This window comes from Dermacentor andersoni, chromosome 3 (assembly GCF_023375885.2).
Source record: "Dermacentor andersoni chromosome 3, qqDerAnde1_hic_scaffold, whole genome shotgun sequence".
Classification (NCBI taxonomy): Eukaryota; Metazoa; Arthropoda; class Arachnida; order Ixodida; family Ixodidae; genus Dermacentor; species Dermacentor andersoni.
The window spans coordinates 108,153,741-108,167,541 of NC_092816.1; the positions used below are offsets into that span (position 1 = coordinate 108,153,741).

A 13,801-nucleotide genomic window follows, 5' to 3' on the forward strand; every position below is an offset into this window, starting at 1 on the left:
TTGCTTTACTATTCTGAGGAACAGATAAGTCTGTACTGCACTTATGTATTTTTCTTGACGCAAAGTAATTAAGAGTTTTCATTTCAGCGCTTGCACTCAACTTTACGGGATCAAAATCATGCTTGAAAGTTGGAGTGACTATGCGAGATTTTGTTAATTATCAATATCCTTTATAGAAACAAAAAGTCAGTCGGGCTTTATCCCTTTCAATTTTTTGATCACTTTAGAACGCCAACATTATTGCGAAACAGGAAGATCTTTTAAAAAAAGCAAAAATACACCTACAAAGCGTGTAACAGCTTGATCTATTTATAAACCCACAAAAGAGAGAAATGCTGATTAGAAGCCTCAAAAGTGTGATAAATTAACATAGCGCCAGTGATGTGTTGCTGGACTGCAGACAATTTGGGGCAGATTCACATATGCTTTTCATGAACTAGAGGTGAATGTAAAAATAATCATTAAACTGACCCAGCAGAATCGATGTGGAAAACTTAAACTTTACTGTCGGCTAGAAAGTGCCGGCACGCAATCTTCCCTTTCTTCCATTCTTCCACTCTTTCCTTCCACTTTCCCTTTTGACGGGACCACCGCCGCGGGAAAGTGGAATGAAAGGGAAGTAGGTACGCAAGCGCTGGGAACGCCGACAGGGAGAAGGCGGTGCGAACGTAGACATGGCCGACCAGGGTAAAAGTGTGGTACCAATTCTTATCCGCTTAATATTTGATACGGGTTCTATTTCGACGCAAGATATTAAAATTATTTCTGCAAGTTCGCGGAGTGCTTGGAGCCTGCTTCACCTCCGCCGTGTGTCGGCACGGTATTTCACTATCTCCAGGATTGGCCCATGATTTTTGCACACGCAGAACAAAAATGCATGATACCCTATCCACACACAGCTTCGCTGCAATAAATAAATAAATTTAGCTGGAAGGAACACTAAGAGTCCCTTGTTCTGTAGAAGGATTGACACATCACACGACTGCACACCATGACGTGTTTACTGTACCGACCATTTGTTACTTAATATAGGGCTCTAAGATCAGGTACGGAGATGCGGTATTTTTCCTCGCTATTGAAGTATCAGATACCAGATTATCTACTAGTCAACGCAGTGAACACTTCTCTTGCGATGACGCAGGCTCGAATGTCATGGCGGGCAATCCCAAAGGCTATAACCACTGCTATCACTGGCGATGCTACTGCAGTCACGAACATAAAAAAATCGCAGGCATTCCACTCTGTAAATGTGTGCAATCGGTGGGGCTCTGAAATAGACAAAGCACACCACTGACTGTAAAAGTCTACTTATTTTGGGGGTTTTCCTTTCCGCATCTGTAGAATACTATGCGAACAAGTACAATCGCTTCTAATAGCGGTTCAACCTGTAGAGTTTCCAAATTCAAACGCGCAAAGCGTCTCAAGACGCTCACTTGCATGCAGGAATTTCATAAGGGGGTTTCGTGCCGCTTGTACGCAGCACTTTGTTGAAAATGACAAATTTACAAAGTCTAAGGGACGTTTAGAGCCACAAGTACGAAGTTTATGCTAATCCGTCTACTTACCGAAATCCCGATGCTGGTTGTCCACCCTAATTACAGCTCCTGTAGACCCTAATGCCAGAGTTCCCTCTAGTAAGTACTGTATGAAACTATGTATTGGGTGGTTTCTTAGCTTTTCTCTTGCTGCGGCAGGAGTCTGCGCATGAGTTACTGGTTCATTCGGCCTGCTTAAGAAGGGAGCCGGAGTTTTAAGACACGGACATTGAATAATGCATGGGAGGGTAGACAAATACAGCTCCGCTGTAAAACAAGTATTTGCGTTGCACGATACCACGATCAAACCAAGTGCGAGAGCACCGACCGCCTGAGCCCACACCTCCCCATATAAGTGCGTTTTCATCTCATGCGAAGCTTAGTTACAATCTGCTCGAGAGCACTTCTTAGTTCAAATATTTTGCAATCTAGTAAAATGCCACTTACACTACAAAAGACCCCTTGATGCGCTATGTATAAGTATGTTAGGATGCCATTGATACTTATTATGGGATAGAAAATAACTTGACAGCAAAATTCTGTGTGCCCAATATTATACGAACCCATAGTCACTTAACATACTGCACTGAATCACGAGTGTGGAATTCCGACATCTATCTTGAGCCGGTGCTATAATTCGGAAAATATCTACAAAAATAAATACACACTCGGACATATTTAGAAGTTGTAAATAAGTATCTCATAATATGCAGGTACTATGATTTGATCTATCAGCTAAAAACCGTTTCAGTCATTAACAGTATATATAGCGAAGCATTACCACCCTCTCGCCGCATTGATGTTCCGGTCGCCGCCTGTCTAAGCAGAAATGTAGCCTTCTATATCTTTAACTTAGTCTCAATTCACCATATATATGGGGAGCGTAAAGTCCAGGTTACTGACGCTAAAGTATCGCACTCATCGAAAGTAGCACGTAACTTAAATAGCCAGCGATAAAATATTACCTTTTCTTAATTTTGCCATTGTAATAGTGTCCTGTTTTGCTTCCCTTCCCGCTAATGATACGGTAGATAAATGTAAATATATGACTGTCCTTAACGCAATTGCCTGGGATGGAATTTGTTAAAGAAAACATCAAAACATATCTTCCCAGATAAGCATCAGGACGACACGTGTAAATTGTGCCAGAAAGGACCAGCAACACTCAAACACTTGCTATGGGAGCGCAATGTAGTTATAGGAGAGATGGCAGTTACTCCGGAAACCCTGTCGTCGAGGTGGGCCGCCGCTCTGCGCAGCTCAGACCTCGGTATCCAGATGTGGGCAGTCCAGCAAGCCCGTGAGGTGGTGTTGAGGCAGGGCCTTGACGTTCCCCCGTGGGAGACCTGAGCCCGGGTCGCGTTAAACCTTGCCGGACGTACAAGAAAGCTGTATCCATCCATCCATCCATCCATCCATCCATCCATACACCTACTTTCTGTCTACCCAGTTTTAGTACATAGCAGTTCAGTCATTGATGTCGTTCGATTTTTTTTATTAAAGCATGATAAACATTTCAAGCTTGGTTCAAACCTTTAAAATAATTCTTTCAGTGTGTGTACGAAAATCAATTGTACCGAAAGTTCGGCCAGTTGATACGTATACGTAATTAAGAAAGTTCCAAGCAGCGCAAGAAGACGCAGACGACGGCAAGTGAAAACAGACCAGACAAGAGCTGCACTATCAGGTGAAGTTAATTGAAGCAACACGTGACAAATAAGCAAGAAAAAGGTGGAGGGGGTCAAAGCAAACTGCGCACTGCGCGAAATCCTGCCCTTTGTGTCTCTCCTTTCTCTACCCTTTGTGTGCGTCTTCTTGCGGTGCTTGGAACTTTCCTAACATGTTTGGGATGCCTGTCAAAAGCCCCACACTAACTCCAGGACGTATTCCATGTGTCGAAACGTTCGTTCACTGCGCCAGCCGTCACCTACCAGGCGTACGCCCAGATTTTGGCCCCCCACCAGGAAGTCTGCCTGCTACCGCAAGTGCACCAGACATGGCAGACTCAGGCCCGGTACAGGTGACTCTTTTGACTCCTCAATCTCACGTGAGTTTCCACGGCAACGCCTACGAGGATGCATAAGACTGGCCCGAGAAGTACGAGCGCGCAGACAAGTATAATGACTGGCGTGCTGGAGAGAAGCTATCCCACGTGTATTTCTCTCTTGAAGACGTAGCCCGCACGTGGTTTGTAAATCGATAGGGAATCTGGCCCAGCTGGTATGAGTTCCGCCGCCAGCTCCTCCATACGTTCAGGAGCACCGGAAGGGGAGACCACGCACGGCGCCTTCTCGCATCATGCATTCCAACGCCGAATAAAACTGTTGCCATTTTCGCTTAAAATATGGCTCGTTTTTGTCGTCGTGCAGACACCGATATGTCCGAGGAAAAAACTCAGCCACCTCATGGGGGACGTAATGGAGCAGCTATTTGCTGGTATTGTGTGGAACCCGCCGACAACGGTCGATGAATTTATTAAAGAATCGACAGCTGTAGAGCGCTCGTTACACCTACGCTGCCACCAGTATGATCACCTGACCAGCAGTGTACGGGCAAGCGCCACAGCAGTGACGGTCACAGACGAGGGTTCCTTGCACCGGCTCATGAGCTAAATTGTTCAGGAAGACATTAAGAAGCTCACTGCCAAGCCAAATGAATGCACAGACGTGTCGATAGCTGAAGTTGCGCGCCCAGAAATAAGGCAAGCGTTTTCAGCTCCCGAGCCACATCCCCAGACGTGACAGCCCAGCTACGCAGATGCAGTCCGTTGACTGCCACCTCCAATGCCGACACCGCAGTCTCACCAGCCGGAAGCACCAGCATCGCCTTGGTACCATAGGGAACAACCGACGTGGCCACCGCTTTGCAGAACCAATTTTTGGCGCACAGTTAACTATAGGCCCTTGTGTTTTCAGTGTGCGGAAGCGGGCAACATCTGCCGCCATTGCCCTCATCGTGGCGCAGGGTAACAAGCATTTTACACCCATTGCTTCTCGTGCTTTCGACTGCCGTGTCGAATTCGCGTCGATATCGCGTCGTGCTTTCGACTGCCGTCGAAAGCACGACGCGATATCGACGCGAATTGGACGAGCTGGTGAGCCGATTCTCCCGGTTGCCGGTCGCGCTCCCCCTCTCCAGGACAGCATTTTCCCGCTGCAAGACGCAGTTCCACCGACGTGGCCAGAAGGCGTTCTACCAGCCCACGCCGGGAAAACTGAAGGCTGAGACCTCAGGGTGGAAGGTTGTCAAGCATTGAAGGGCCAAAAATCCCAGATTGCTGTCGAACGAGGAGCCGATACAGCAGGATCATTTGACGACATACGAGATTGTTACCGCCGTTGCTACTGTATCAATGGACGGCCACGACGTGACGGCGCTGGTGGACACTCGCGCGGACTCTTCGATCTAAGTTACAAAGTGGCGTATGGACTTCGCGAAGGGAAAATAGAGTGGTCAGGGCCGCGCATTAGAGGCGCTAGCGGACAGCTACTGACACCGACTAGCACGCAAACTGCAAGGATCAACCTAGGGCATTCGTCATTCCTCGCAAAATTTGTTATTCTTCCCGACTATTACAAAGCTGCAATCTTAGGCATGGACTTCTTAAGCGACTACGGCGCCGTCATCAAGATATTAGAAGATATACTAACCTTTTCTGGAGACGAAAGTGCAGAACTTCAAAGAAAGTCGTCGCGCATCATAGACGACGTGACCGTATCACCGTTACCTTGCCCCTTTGTTTCCGCCAGGTGCGACACAGCGTACGATGGGGAAGGTCTTCCCGCGCATATAATTACGCTTTAGCTCACAGAAGGTGCTGCCGTGGACAGAAGTGTCGTCAAAGTAATCCATAGGCAAACAGAATTACTGCTGACAAAATTCAGCAAGGAACGACGACACATTGCAAAAGGCGCAGCAATTGCTTACCTCGACGAGCTTGCGGGATTCTGCGAACGTTTTGCATTACAAAAGGGGGAGCAAGACGCTTCGGCACCGTTACTTGTTCTTGACGTGAGTGCGAACTTATCGCCAGCATAAAAGGCAGTGCCTCGTGGACCTGTTGCACCTATTCGGCGATTGCTTGTCGTCGACATGAAGAGTCGGGCAGACGCCACTGACGAAGCACTGGAATATCACGGAGGCGACAGCGAGACCAATTCGACAAAACCCGTACCGTGTAGCAACAAAAGAAAGCGAAATAATCCGATCGCTGGAGTGATGGTCAAAAAGAAAGACGGTAGTAGACTCAAAGACGTAGACTGCCGTCTCTCTTTTTGACGTTTTCGAGTCGACTACCGTAAGCTTACCCAGGTGACAAACAAAGACATATACCGATTACCGCGTATCGCCGATTCTGTCGATGGGCTGAAGCATGCCCGCTACTTCTCATCGATGGACCTTAAAAGTAGATATAGCCAAATTGAGGTGAGCGAGAGACAGAGAAAAGACTGCTTTCGAAACGCCTCACGGGCTTTACAAATTCAAGGTGCTGTTTTTAATTTTATGCCTGGCTGCAGCGACTCTTGGTTGCGTCTGTCAGGCCTAAAGCGGCAGACATGCCTTGTTTACCTCGACGACGTCATTGTTTTTTCGGAAACGTTCGAGGAACACTTTAGACGGCTGCTGGCGGTTCGGCAAACGATACGGATACGGTCTGCCGGCCTAACAATGAAAGGAAAAAGTGTCACTTTGGTTTTGAGGAACTCCAGTTCTTAGGACATGTTGTGATTCATCACGGCGTCTACCCTGATCCAGACAAGAACACGGCCGTTACAAAATTTCCAGCACAAACAGACAAGAAAGCAGTGAGGTTCTTCCTAGGTCTTTGCTTCTATTATCGAAGATTTATCGCCAATTTTTTTCAACGTTCACGTTAATGGGACTTGCAAGATAAGACGTTGCCTTCTTATAGGGTGAAGAACAAGCAGCGTCTAATGATCTCCGACAGCGCCTGTAAACACCTCATGTGCTGGCTCGCTTTGACGAGGACACTCCTACCATGATTCTTACGGACGTTTGCTACGTATGTCTAGGCGTTGTGTATATGCAGTCGCAAGGCGCAGCCGAGAAAGTCGTGGCATACCCAAGCAGGACGCTGTCATGCGCTGAGTCTAATTACTCAACCAGAGAAAAGGAATGCCTTGCGGAGGTATGGGCAGTTATGAAGTTTCGCCCATATCTGTATCGCCGTTCCGTAAGTGTTGCTGGCCGGCGAAGTTGAAGGATCCGTCCAGTTGGCCAGCACGTTGGGCTTCAAGAATTGGCTATGGCAGCGCTGAACAAGTCCGGACGATAGCACACCGACGCCGATGCTTTCAAGGTCACCGATTGCGCAGGAAGTCACAGAAGGTGACGGAGACATGGCTTTTATGGGAGTTCTAGACACGGCCGCAATTGCTCGTCAGTAGTGGCGATTAATTTTATAGAAGGCCCGATTACAAATGCGCCCGAAACGTTTGCAAGAAGCTTGACATCATTTTGCTTCCATAATGATGTTCTCTACAAGAATTTCTTTGCAAGTGGAAGCAGCGGCCTACTTGTCGTCCCAACGACTATCCGTCACGGTGCCTTGCAAGCCAGCCACGATGAACCGACATCTGGCCACCTCGGCTACACGCGAACAATAGCTCGAATCAAAGAGAAGTATTACTGGTCAAGCCGCCTTTCTGAAACATTACTTGCGCACGTATCTCAATTATCCACGACGCAAAACACCCCAGATGAAACCAGCTGGGCTACTACAACCAGTCCAAGTGCCCACGATGCCATTAGCCCAAATCGGGATGGACCTCCTGGGACCATTTCCAATTTCCAATACTGGCAATAGGTGGGTAACTGTTGCCACCGTTTACCCGACATGCTATGCAGAAACCGAGGTCCTTCCAAGCGGCACCGAAGTGGAAGCAGGGTGATTGTTTCGTGAAAACGTGATTGTGGGGCATGGTCGGCCAACGGTGATAATAACGGAATGAAGGACTTACTTTACGGCGGCACTCTTAAACACGACTTAGCCTCAGCGGCACGGCTCACCGAAAGACAGCAGCCTATCACCTTCAAACGAACGGCCTAACAGAATGCTTCAAGAAGACTATCGCGGACATGCTGAATATTACGTAGACGTGGAACACAAAATTTGGTATGACATTCTACCATACATCCCATTCGCTTATAACATTGCGCAACAGGAAACGACACGAAAGACACCATTTAGCCTTCTTCATGGTCATGAAGTGATCACGAAACTCGATGCGATGTCGCTACATGACTGCGCTGATACATGCACTGGTGCTGAAACTTTTGTTGAACGGGCTGAAGAAGCGAGACAACTCGCACGCGTGAGAATTACCCGATAACAGGATTACGACGCTCGCCGTTACAATCTATGGTGCCGATACATCACATATCAGCTAGGCGAGAAAGTCTCGTTTGGAGTCCCATCCGTCGGCGAGGGCTCTCAGAAAAGCTACTAAGGATATGCTTTAGTCCATGCAGGGTTGTACAACGCCTAAGCGACCCTAATTATGAGGTCATCCTTGACAGCCCTGCTTCCTCCAGGGCGAAGCAGGGTCCACCGAAAAGCGTGCTCATTGTGCGCATGAAGCCCTATTGTTCGGAATGAAGTGAACTGTCCACACCTCATCTGGTACATCTTACTGTCGTTAGCTCAGTGTCTAGACGATGCTCTCTCCGGAGAGAGGCAAACGCCACATCCAATATGCGGCACATAGAGAAAAATGAGGCTCTCGCGTATTGCAGAAGAGAAGACGAGGTTTCTGCCTAATCAATTTCGGTTTGCCTTTAATTAAAGTTGACCTGCCCTGTTTTGCCAGTTCCTGCTGTTTTTGAATCGTTTCAATATGAAAATCAGAAACTGCTCGCATTATTGCACGGGTCCAAGCAGATCTTGTATGTACATACAGTTTGTATCAAATAAAACTGATTTATGTCGTATTGACCGTCGCAGAAGCGGCAACGTGCTTGCGGACAGAGTAACAATCTTGAAACTCAAATAGAAAATTTCATAAGAATGGCTATAACCTTCGTCAAGGACTTGACTTTGTCAACAAGGCCACAGCTATCAAGTCATTTTGTAAAATCCTGTGCGGCAAAGAAATCAGTGTAACGAACTCTGCGTACTGTATGCAAGGTATATGTAGATTGCTCTATGCATGACTAGAAAGGGAAAAAAGAATCTTAATTATAGATGTAAAGGGGAACGAAAAATAGTGCACGAACCGTCCATAATGATTCTCATTGTAAGCGATAGCTTAACCCTTTTAAAAAGCTAGTGGCTTTGTTAAAGGAATAACGTGATGGAAATTGTGCATTCATTGCACTGAGGACATTTAGGCAGTTTTGTTTTTAATTTCGTGTTTACATATAGAATAGAGTCATTAATCAGTACACCTGTAACTGTTGCCGAGTCCCCCTCCTCCACCACCCTCCCTCCCGTAACCGCCACAGGGGGAGAAGCTGGCGGAAGAAGAGAATGGCTGTCATTCCCAATCGCTTCAGCACGGCATTTCAACCTTGAAACGTGACACAGGTCCCACGCTGTGCTGCCAACCCTAGTGAACTTTCTCCAGGCCGAGGGAGTTTAAACCCTGTTAGGGGTAAAATGTGAATTTGTACGAATCTAGGAAAATCTTGCGCTAAGACGCGGAGAAAAGACAAACTCCGAGACATGAGAAACCAGTGACGCGACGCTTCGATGACCGAAAGCTGGAACTGCTGACGTGACGTCGCGTTTATTTATTTCAGCCAACACAAATTGCCTTGGCATTAGCATGCCAAGTATGACGGACGATGGTACTGCGGCGCAGTTTACGCATCTAGCAAAGTAAACGACATGGTGTGGATGCCTTGGGCTCGTTACCGAAGCCCTCCTAAGGCTTTATTGCCATTCCTAGCCGTAGCGGTGCCGACGATGTCTGTGCACTCTGAATGCATTATTTATCTGTAACCAGTGAAACAAACGTAAGCTGCAACATCAAAGAAAGAACCAAAGGTAACGTAAGCGGACAGATGCCCGCACTGTATGCGCGCACAAACTAAAATTTACCGCTAACCACGCACAGGCAGACCAACCTTATGAATAGAATACGAGAGTTCACGTATTCGAGCCAGTTTTATAACGGATACTAGAGAACTGACCCTATATCGGCGTGCTTCACTACAAATGACGTTTAAGTCCTGGTGGTGCTGCATCACTACATGACATGCAAGGAAAAATTAATGCGCATCTATTACCCTAATGTAAGGAAGTGCCACACTGTTATGAAGCTGTTACGTTCGGTAAGGGAGGTAGGGTTTCCATCTTCGCCCTCATCAGAATAAGTTACTATGTCAATGCGGACCCCTTCGTCTTATCCAAACTTGTTTCGCTTGTATATAGAGAAAAGCATAAACTTGCAGACGATTTTCTTCCGTGTATATGGGGGCTTCAAGCTTAGGGCTGTGCTGGTAGGACAACGACTTGCGTTTCGATATCATCTCAGCTTGAGCAGTGATAACACAAAAAAATATATATATTTTTATGGAAAACATTCACAAACTGGAGGATCGCTTCTAACAGAGATCCCAGGAAGTAAAAAAAAATTATTCTGGCTCCGGGGAAACTAGCCTTCAGAGGTTGGTGGCACTGGTCTCGAGCGAGAGCACGCGCTGACAGGCCTATCTTCTTGCGTCTACAATGAACCCCGGTTGGGTCTGGCCGTTGTCGCCAATTACCTATTTTCGCAATCTCCGCCAAACTCCACGTGTCGTCAGGGAAATTTGATGAAATGTTTTTTTCTACCGGTGCTAAGAACGTATCATGAGCTCATAAGTTTGCGTAAAGTATACGTTCGCCAGAAAGGTTATTTAGTCTGGTATGTTAGTATATACTGGTAAAGTTCGGCGAAGAACGCGACCTGGAACTCGCTTTCGTGAGATCATGGCCCCTTTGTGTGGGGGCAATGGAATGGGCGGTGAAAATTCGCCCACCGGACGCCAACCATCACCGAGTCAATGGAAGGCAACTCATTAAAGATGAATTATGTACCTAAGCGAAAGCACCGTGTGACAAAGCCTGTATAGGTGTAACACGGATGCAGTTGAATGGTATAGCGGCTTAATGTCCACGACGAACTTTGAAAACAAAAAGAAAAAAAAGAGGAGAATGGTTTACCTCAAGCACGGTGTGACGATTTGGCTTGTAAACAACAAAGTACTTGGCTATGCAGTCGATGAATATTTTTGCGCACGGTTTCAGCACTACCAGCATGACTTCAGCATCTGGAAAAAATTTTGTGTACTTTAGCAGAGCCCGATCTAGGCTTTCACCATGATGCCCTTGCGCACATACATAATTGTTACGATCGAAATAGAAACTAACAGTACCACCCACAGTGACATTTATCTGATGGAACTAAATCGGTTGTTCATTCTTTCAGAGGAAATGGTCATAACACGAATTGTGGCAGTTTTGTTGCACAGAGAAATAACAGTGCATAAGTGTACGCAGCCTTTTATTTATTAATGTTTCTCTCGACGGGCAAATTAAGTGGGAGCTTTAGCTCGAATGCTCCTATCTAAATACATGTAAAAGGAGAATTCGTTTTCCTCGGCAACCGCAGGACCAAATTTGACGAGGTTTCTTGTATTCAAAAGAAAAGTTTAAGATCTAGTGAGTGCTGATTTTGAATTCTTGATTTAGAATGACAATTTCTATTAAAATTGGCAACAGAGAAAACTATACTTAAACGAAACTATCTAGTTTACAAATATCCTACTCAGCAATAAAAATGATATCACAATCCTGGGAATTGCATCTAATAGTAATTCTAAACCGGAGAAAATTGTTATGATACACATGAGTCTGAAAAATTATAGTAATATGGAAACACAGCTTTTGCAAAAGCCTTGTGCACTACGTAAGAAATTCACATAAGACTTGAATTGACGTATCTTATTTGCCTGCCTTGAATTACCTAATGCATTCCGCTTACAGAACCGCAATATGTGGTCATGATGCAGATGTATTATTTTTGTAATCTTCCTGCTTCTAAATTTTTGAACTTCCGAATATTTTAAAATTCTTTTAACGAAATTCAGGATGGAAATCCAAATTCCGCTTTCAACTGTGTCTATAATTTAACGTTCTCTCTCAAATGCAACAAATTTCATTAAACGTGGTCCAGGGGTTATGTCAGAAAAACGATTTGGGTTTCACATGTATTTGAATAGGCCTCGTCGGAGTTACGCCCGAGCTAAATCTTCCCCTTAAAGGGCTCCTTGCCAAGCCCCCTAGCAAATTTTGGTTATACGCTGTAAGTTGTTACGTGTCATCTAATGAGCGTCCTGTCCACGAATTTTTCAAATTGGCTCATTAATAGCCGAGATACAAATATTTCAGTGCCGCAAAATCATGATTTCAGCAGGCGGACTCCACTGCCAAGCAAGACGCTCTCTGCACTTGCCCCGTCTAGCCTTCGCAAGCGAAATTCCTTCCCTGCGTTCTCCCATACTTGACCTCAAGGATCGCGTGACGCATACGCCACAGGCCCCGCCTTCGCTTTTTTTCTCCTCGCTTTCTTTTTCCGGTGCTACGCATTTTCGCTGACGACGTCGCGTGCGAGCTGTTCTCTTGTTCGCGTAGAGCGCACGATCTCTCGCGCTCTGCGCGGAGAGACATGACTCGCCGTATAATTCAGTGCTATACGAATACTGAGACAACACAAGCAAATCGCAGTGCATGATCACAACCTGGAGCACGGTAGAAAATGGCATAGTTTCGGTACCTACGCACGTGACCGCACGACTGTGGGAACAAGCAGACGAAGCGGAAGTACACCTCTCTTCCGTCAGTGCGAAGTGAAAAATAAAAAAAACACGCACACATTCCGTTTATCTGTTCTGTTACTTCTCTAAACTTCAGTTCGTCAATTCAAGCAACAGATCGTACAGATAACAGATGTTGTCTTTGGATAATTCGCGAAGTCACGTGTCACCACGAGCGACGTCACATTGCGGACACGACTACGTAGGCGCAAGGGCAGGACTGCGTCACCGTCCAGCTTGGAGAGCCGCGGCCGCGAGGAGAGGGAAAAACGGTGTTCGGTTCGAAAATTCAGATCTATGCGCGGCGCGTAGCGATGTAATGCGTTGCAGACGCGATCGCTACCGCTCAATGTATGCTCTGCATTTTTCGGGTCAAAATGACCAAACTTGGTGAGGGGCCCTTTAATGACAGCGATGGCAAGCACGCAAGGCCTGTGCTGCTGCTTCGCGTAAACAGCAACCTGGATGCGTCATAGGCATGTCCGGCGTGACGGTGAGGGCGTATATGGGCTAAACCTCCGTCAATAGGCCTCAGGCACCATCACACACGCGCACCCACACACATGTTGAAAAGTGAGCAGACTCGCGTTCTATAAGAGCGCTTATCGTGCTGCATCTCTTGGCTGAAGCGTAGCGCGAGGTGAAAAGCGAGCAGCCCTGGCGGGTCGGGTGCGCCATTTCCCTCCACGCTCGCCTTTGAACCGCTTCTCCCGACCCGACCCCCTCATTCCTCGTCCGATCTCTCCCTCCCGCCTTCGTGTTGTTGTTCTAAAGCCTCCTAGATAGCGTTATCCGACGCGTTGGTCGTTCCAGTCTTCTCCAACCGTCCCTCCTTTAGCTTCTACCGCCTCACAACAATGCAATGTAGCGCCATATCGTGGGAACGGGAGAAATATTGCGCGATGATGACTGCAGGACCTACACACAATGCACGAATTTTTTCTGAAGCTCGGCAGAGCATTTTTCGACAGAACCAAATTGGGAGTTTCGCTCAATGAAAATCTGTCGGTTTTACGTTTTCACCTGTCACCCTATTGTTGGCCTCTTCCCCGCATAATGTACGAGCCTTAGTTGAGGGCAATCGTCATTGACGTTGCATGTGCACTGCAATATTGGCTACCTTTCGTCTCCAACATTTATTGGAAATAAACTAAGCGAAGTTCACTGGCGTCGGGCTGATACATCTGCCAGCTCGTGCAGGAAGCAATCTTAAGTACGTTTAAGCGGCAATCTTAATGCAGGATAGGAACGGCAATGTTACATACGTGTGACCAATATGATGAGTAGAACGTTACATGCATAAAAATAACGTGGCATATACCTGAACTTGAGGAAATTGTTATAGCTTGCTTGTAGCCATAGTATGATTGAAAATCTGGTTCCTAATAAGAAAGGGCCATTTCGCTATGGGTAATGCACCCACGAACATGTATATACAAACGTAA

General features: G+C 46.6%; 1 pseudogene; it reads left to right on the forward strand.

Moving 5' to 3' along the window:
• Positions 1-674: 674 nt before the first annotated feature.
• On the forward strand, positions 675-854 carry LOC126540500 (U2 spliceosomal RNA; annotated as a pseudogene).
• Positions 855-13,801: the final 12,947 nt, after the last annotated feature.